At 44.6% G+C, this 6,850-nt stretch overlaps 1 non-coding gene across 1 annotated transcript; it reads right to left on the minus strand.

Moving 5' to 3' along the window:
* Positions 1 to 6,433: 6,433 nt before the first annotated feature.
* Positions 6,434 to 6,552, minus strand: LOC119430310. The gene has a single exon (XR_005187902.1). It is a non-coding gene; the product is annotated as a 5S ribosomal RNA (ribosomal RNA).
* Between the last annotated feature and the right edge of the window lie 298 nt (positions 6,553 to 6,850).

A 6,850-nucleotide genomic window follows, 5' to 3' on the forward strand; every position in this document is an offset into this window, starting at 1 on the left:
TGTGTGTGTGTGTGTACATAAAAAAGGAGAAAAAGCCACAGGCAAAGCAGAATGTTCAAAAAAGAAACAAGATCATCCATTTTGGTTGTGTGTTCTTTTCCAGCTGTTCTTCTTCTAATACATGTTAGTGGTGGTTAGTAAAGAGCTTAATGTAGCACTAGCACCACCAGCTGGTAAGGCGCGTTGATATTAATGATCCACCCACTAAAAGTGAACTATCCGCCCTCAAAAGGCGAACTATGGGCACTGTTGAAACAGAAATAAAGCGGTCCCACCAGAACCGGCCTAAATAAGGCACAATAGGGTCCAACAAGAACCGTACCTGTGGATAAGGGGCAGAGTCCCTTATTTTATTATCAGTACCTTTTGCTTTAGCGTACTTAAAAAACTTAGAACAATTTAGTTGTCAATTGATTTGACATTAGACTTATACGTTTTAAGATTTACTTTACTTATTTGCATTATATAGACAAATAGTATACTGAGTTGGCACTAGTCACCAGACGAGCCATCCAGTCTACGCCATCATTGTCTTTGGTGTACACCAGTGCTTCTCAATTATTTTCTGTTACCCCTCCCCACTGCCCCCCCCCCGGAAGAAGTAAACATTTCGCGTCTCCCCAACTCTCCACCGTGACTGTAAATAGTATAATTTATCTATTAAATTGTTATAAGTACACGTCTGCATAACATTGTCTTTATTAACATTAAATAAAAATATAAAGAAATATAGATCAACTTTCAACAAAGATTATTAACATTGTTTTATAGTCTATTACAGAAAAGGCTTAAAGTGATTCAGTTTGCCTGAAATAAAAAAATCTATCCTGATTTAAACTGTAAACATTTTTGCCCATTTGATACTGAAAAATAAAATTAAATACAATCAATAAATAATAATAAATTCAAATTGATCAGCAATATTTTTACTCTGTAGTGTTATATAAAACACTTTGACCTACAAAACAAAAATTAATAAAATAATTTGTGCTGATTTTATTTTATTTTTTATCAAAATGAGGAAGTCAGGATTAATGGCTACAATGAGCACTTTTTGCAGTGCACAACTTTTTGAAGCGATCAGCACACCTGAGGATCATCATCTTGATGAGGCTCCTGACTACTTAAGGCTAGATGTTACTCATCGCCGGAGCATTTGCCACTGATGGTACACTTTGTATTTGGCCTATGTTTATCTCTCGTGCTTTAAACTATATACCTTTTCCTGTGGTTACATCTTACCTGCCTCCGTGGATCCCCTCATGCCTTAGTCTTCCTCTGGTTCTGCATCTTGGTTCCTGCCGTGCCTTGGTTCCCCTGAACTCCTCTCTCGGTCCCTCGTGCATTGCCTTCCAGCCACACGCCTTCTTGCCTTCTCATCTGGAGTCCACCTTGGTTCCCCTTCGACCATCATCTGGACTGTAAAACAGATTCACTGGATTAATATAATCTCCTCATATTATCCAGCCAGAACCCTTTGACCCTCTCCTTCCTTCTCAAGGTCCTAGCTGATCATCCTCTGCACTGTAAATAATAAACAGTGCCAATTTGTATTTGTATTCCTGAGTCTTGTCTCGTTTTCATGGTCTCGTACTGCTCTGGGTTCCTCGAGTCGTAACAGAAATGCTCCAGCCAAACAATTCCCAGAACGAGACCATGGACGAGCAGGCTTCTCCTTCCCAGGTGGAGCGCATAAACAAATTGGAAGAGATGCTCCAACGAGTCCTCAATCAACAGTTAACTTCTCAGAAGAACATGCAGGAGCTCGGAGGTATGGTCTTCTCGATTAATCAAAAACTCGCCTCTCCTCCTCCTGCAGTTTCCTCCGCTCTCTGACATCAAGTTCCCCCAGAACGGAACCTGTCCCTGACACCTCGTCCCAACAAGTGATAATAAAACCTTCAGAATATTTCTCAGGAGACCCTGACCACTGCGGGGGATTCCTCCTCCAATTTAAGCTCGTATTCAAGGGAGCTCCTCAACTCTACGCTACAAGTTTTTCCAAGATCACCTACTTCATCAATCAACTCAAGGACAACACACTCAGTTGGGCCAATTCTTATTTACACTCCCACAAGTTAGAATCCGTTCCCTTTGATTCATTTCTGAAAGAGTTTCGTAGGATTTTCGACCGTCTCTTGTGGGAACCCAATGCTATAAAGCGGCTCCTAGGATTACGTCAAGGCCGACAACCTGTCGCAGAATATACCCTCGAGTTCTGCATCCTCGCTGCCCAGACAACTTGGAACAAGTCTGCCTTACAAGATACCTTTTTAAATTCCCTTTCTGAAATTATCAAAGACCAGATCGCTGCTCGAGACGAACCTGAGGGGTTCGACAAGCTTGTGGACTTGGCAGTCGCCATTGACGAGCGCTTCCAAGAGTGTCGACGTGAGAAGGACAACTCCCATCACTCCTCCACTTCTGGTCCCAGTGCATCATTAGGTGAGCATCACACGTACAAGCCACCAACTTTCTACTACAAATCCCAGACGCCCGACACTTCCGGGTTTAAGAACCCTCGTTCGGTTTCACCATCACAATCCGCCTTGTCACCTGATCCCGAGCCCATGCAGGTGAATCCCACTCGTCTCTCTCCTGAGATGAATGAATTCTAATTCCTGCATTTATTGTGGTAATCCAGGCCATTTCACTAAATGCCCACTGCGGGGAAACGAAAACGCCCACCAGTAAAAAGGGAGATGCTGGTGGGTACTTCTGCTGGGTGGGTACTTCACCTACCTGATCAGTGACATTGCTTCAGACGCCAGGGAAAACGTGCTGGGCGGCTGGTAAAGCTTAAAGCCCTGCACACTGTATCTTCCTCTTCAGCTGGTGGTCATGGTTTCCATCACCAGCTTCCCGCGTGCCCGGACCAGGTAAACAACGGGAGTTGTCAGCCAGTGCGCAGCTCGGACCGACCCGGAGGGGCTGTTATTGAAAACCTGCAGCCATTGGCGCGTGCAAACTTCACAGCTACTGGCTCCACTTTGGACAGTATCCAGATGTGTTTGGTCAATGCAAGATCTGTTACCAACAAAACGTTTATCCTCAGGGAGTACTTTCAAGAGCACGAGTTAGACTTTTTCTGCATCACAGAGACTTGGATGTCTCCGGGTGAGTCCAGCGCCTTGATGGAATTATTGCCACCGCACTGTTTGTATTTTAACGCACCGCGGCCATCAGGCCGGTGCGGTGGTGGATTATTAACAATATTCAAGTCAACTTTTGACTATAAATAACTGCCCATCACAGTTTCCTGTGCCAGCTTTGAACTGAGCGTCTTTGAACTCAGCCACTCGCCTCCGACATTATTTGCACTTGTCTACCACCCACCTCGATCTAAGGATTTCATAAATGAGTTTTCTGACTTCTTGGCTGAAATCACACCAAAATATAATCATGTTTTCATTTTTGGGGACTTTAATTTTCACGTGTGCTGTCTGGAGAATCCCTTGGTTAAGGATCTAACTCAGCATGTAAAGGGTCACACCCAAGAGTGCGGACATACACTGGACCTTGTTTTAACACGGGATGTGACTGTTAGTAATCTTGTTATTGGTGATAATGTTTTTTCAGACCACATGCCAGTCCGGTTTGAGTTCACCCTCCCCCATCTAACTCCTAAACCGTGCATTCCTGCACGTAGTAGCTGGACCATTAACCATTTCACTGCCGCACATTTCACAGATGTTTATAACTCTGAAATGATAATTCAGCTCCCAGTGTTTCTCACCACCACTGAGGAGCTGACATCCCAGTTCAACTCTGTCTGCTCAAAGACTATGGCTCATGTTGCGCCTGTTAAAACCAAAAAATCAAAATTCAGAGCAGAACCTTGGCTGAGTGACATCACCAAGCTCGTTAAGCAGCAATGCAGGAGGGTGGAGCGCAAGTGGAGGAAAGACAGGTTTCAGGTCTCTTTTCAAATACTTAAAGAGAGTTGGTGCTGTTATCAGAAAGCAGTGAAAGCTGCTAAATCCAAATACTTGTCTGATATAATTACTTCAAGCTCTCGCAAACCACGTGTCCTCTTCTCCACCCTAAATTCTGTTCTCCACCTCACTGAACCATCACCTCTGGAAGCCTCGACTGAGCTGCGCAACAACTTCTTACAGTTCTTTTTGGAAAAAATTGCGACCACCTGGGATCTCATTTCCCCTCCAACTCATGATCCATCCATCCCACCTCAATCTGTAGCTCTATTTGACCATTTTGAACCCATCACTCCATTTTCTCTAGAGCAGATCATGTGCAGCTTGAAACCTTCTGGTCCGCCCTTTGATGTGGTCCCCCTTCGACTACTAAAGGAGTTTTTTCCTACTTTAGGTCCGTCCATTCTTGCTATAGTAAACAGTAGTTTATCCACTGGCGTGGTGCCAAAAACCTTTAAACATGCTGCTGTCCAGCCTCTCCTGAAAAAAACAAACTTTGACCCCTCAGTCGTATCCAACTTCCGGCCTGTCTCCAAAGTTTCTAAAGTACTGGAGAAAATAGTCGAGTCCCAGTTGAAGTGCTTCCTGGAGGGTCACGCCATCTTAAAGCTATTCCAATCTGGCTTTAAACCTCTCCACAGCACTGAAACTGCCCTAATGAAGGTTTTTAATGACATCTTCACATCCACAGATAACAGTGATTCTGTGCTGCTTGTCCTATTGGATCTCACAGCCACCTTTGACACCATCGACCATGAGATACTCATTGCTAGGTTAGAGCAGTGGGTGGGCATCACAGGGTCAGCCCTCAAATGGTTCAGATCCTACCTCGCTGACAAATCCTTTTGTGTCTCCATGAAGGATTTTAGTTCTGCAGCGGCAGAGCTTAAATGGGGGGTTCCGCAGAGGTCCATCCTGGGTCCCCTCCTATTCTCTTTATACCCCCTGCCACTTGGTGCTATTTTCCAGAAAAACAACATACCCTTTCACTTCTACGCCGATGACTGTCAAATTTACTTCCCCCTAAGTCACAATAGTACATGCTCTATTCAACCTCTGCTCGACTGCCTGGCTGACATCAGGGACTGGATGGCTTTAAATTTCTTAAGTTTCAATGAAAAGAAGTCTGAAGTCATGTTGTTGCCTCCCAACGACACGATCACGAACCACTGCATCGACCTTTCCGCTCTAACCCTGTCAGAAAAACAAAGAGTCACTAATATGGGAGTGATAATGGACCCTTCCCTGAAACTTAACAGTCATGTAAACACGATTGTTAAATCATGTTTCTTCCAGCTGAGGCGACTGTCTAAACTGAAGCCCATATTGTCCAAAAATAACCTGGAGACAGTAATACATGCATTCATTACATCTAGGCTTGATTACTGCAATTCACTCCTGTTTGGTATCAGTCAGATTTCCATTGCACAACTACAACTGGTCCAGAATGCAGCAGCCCGATTTTTAACCAGTACAGGCAAAATAGAGTACATTACTCCTGTTTTGGCCTCACTGCACTGGCTACCAGTTCACCTTCAAATCCAGTTCAAAATACTCCTGTATGTTTACAAATCGCTGAACAGTTTTGCCCCCCCCCCCCCCCATCTCTCTGATTTGCTACAGCCGTATGTCCCACCATGTTCCCTGAGGTCAGCGGACCAGTTGCTCCTCACAGTTCCAGGAACTCGTCTTAAGCACAGAGGTGACAGGCCTTCTCTGTAGCAGGCCCAAGGCTTTGGAAAAAGTTATCTCTGCTTGTCAGACAAGCCCCCTCCCTCTCGGTTTTCAAATCCCATTTAAAAACTCATTACTATTCAGTAGCTTTAAACACCAGAGGATCTGTGTTTTGAACCTGTATGCTTCACACAGGTTAGTCGTCATATTTATTATCTGTAGCGTTTTTATGTCTATATTTTGATTTACCTCATTTTATATATTGTTTGTGTGTTGCCTGTTTTTCTGTCTGTACAGCACTTTGGTTGGCCTTGTCACTGTTTTAAGTGCTCTATAAATAAAATGTTATGGTATGGTATGGTATGGTATGGTATGGCATGGCATGGCATGGTATGGTATACATGAAAACCCAATTAATTTCTTTCAGTCCAGTCAAGTCATCCATCCATCCATCCATTATCTTTACCCGTTTATTCCAGTTTGGGTCACGGGGGTCGCTGGTGCCCATGTCCAGCAATCACTGTGCGAGGGGCGGGGTACACCCTGGACAGGTCGCAAGTCCATCACAGGGCCACATAGAGACAAACGAGACAAACAACCATTCACTCTCTCACTCACACCTAGGGACAATTTAGAGTTACCAATCAGCCTAACATGCATGTTTTTGGTCTGTGGGAGGAAACCGGAGCACCCGGAGAAAACCCACGCATGCACGGAGAGAACATGCAAACTCCACCCAGAAAGGCCCCTGGACCGGGGTTTGAACCAAGGACCTGCTCGCTGAGAGGCAGCAGCTCTACCAGTTGCGCCACCGTGCTGCCCAAAGCTTACGGCACCTGGTATTCCCAGGCGGTCTCCCATCCAAGTACTAACCAGGCCCGACCCTGCTTAGCTTCCGAGATCAGACGAGATGGGGCGTGTTCAGAGTGGTATGGCCGTAAACCCAGTCAAGTCAAGTCAAATCAAATCAAATGTATTTAAGAACACAGATCCACCACATCTTCTTTGACCAAATCCACCTCAAGGGTCTGTGTTGTGGTTCTGCTGGGTCTAGGGGCATCCCCCTTAGACCTGTCAAGCTTCTGGAACCTTCCTGTACACATTCCAAAGGAAGAAAGAGAAATACTTTGGTTATTAGGAGCATCAATTTTACCTTTTTTTGTTAAGCAGATATGTATATACAATGAAAGTTATTTCTGAAAAAGTAAAAACTTAAGAAACTCCCATTTACACACCAATGA

Source organism: Nematolebias whitei, chromosome 2 (assembly GCF_014905685.2).
Source record: "Nematolebias whitei isolate Nwh7 chromosome 2, NemWhi1, whole genome shotgun sequence".
NCBI lineage: Eukaryota > Metazoa > Chordata > Actinopteri > Cyprinodontiformes > Rivulidae > Nematolebias > Nematolebias whitei.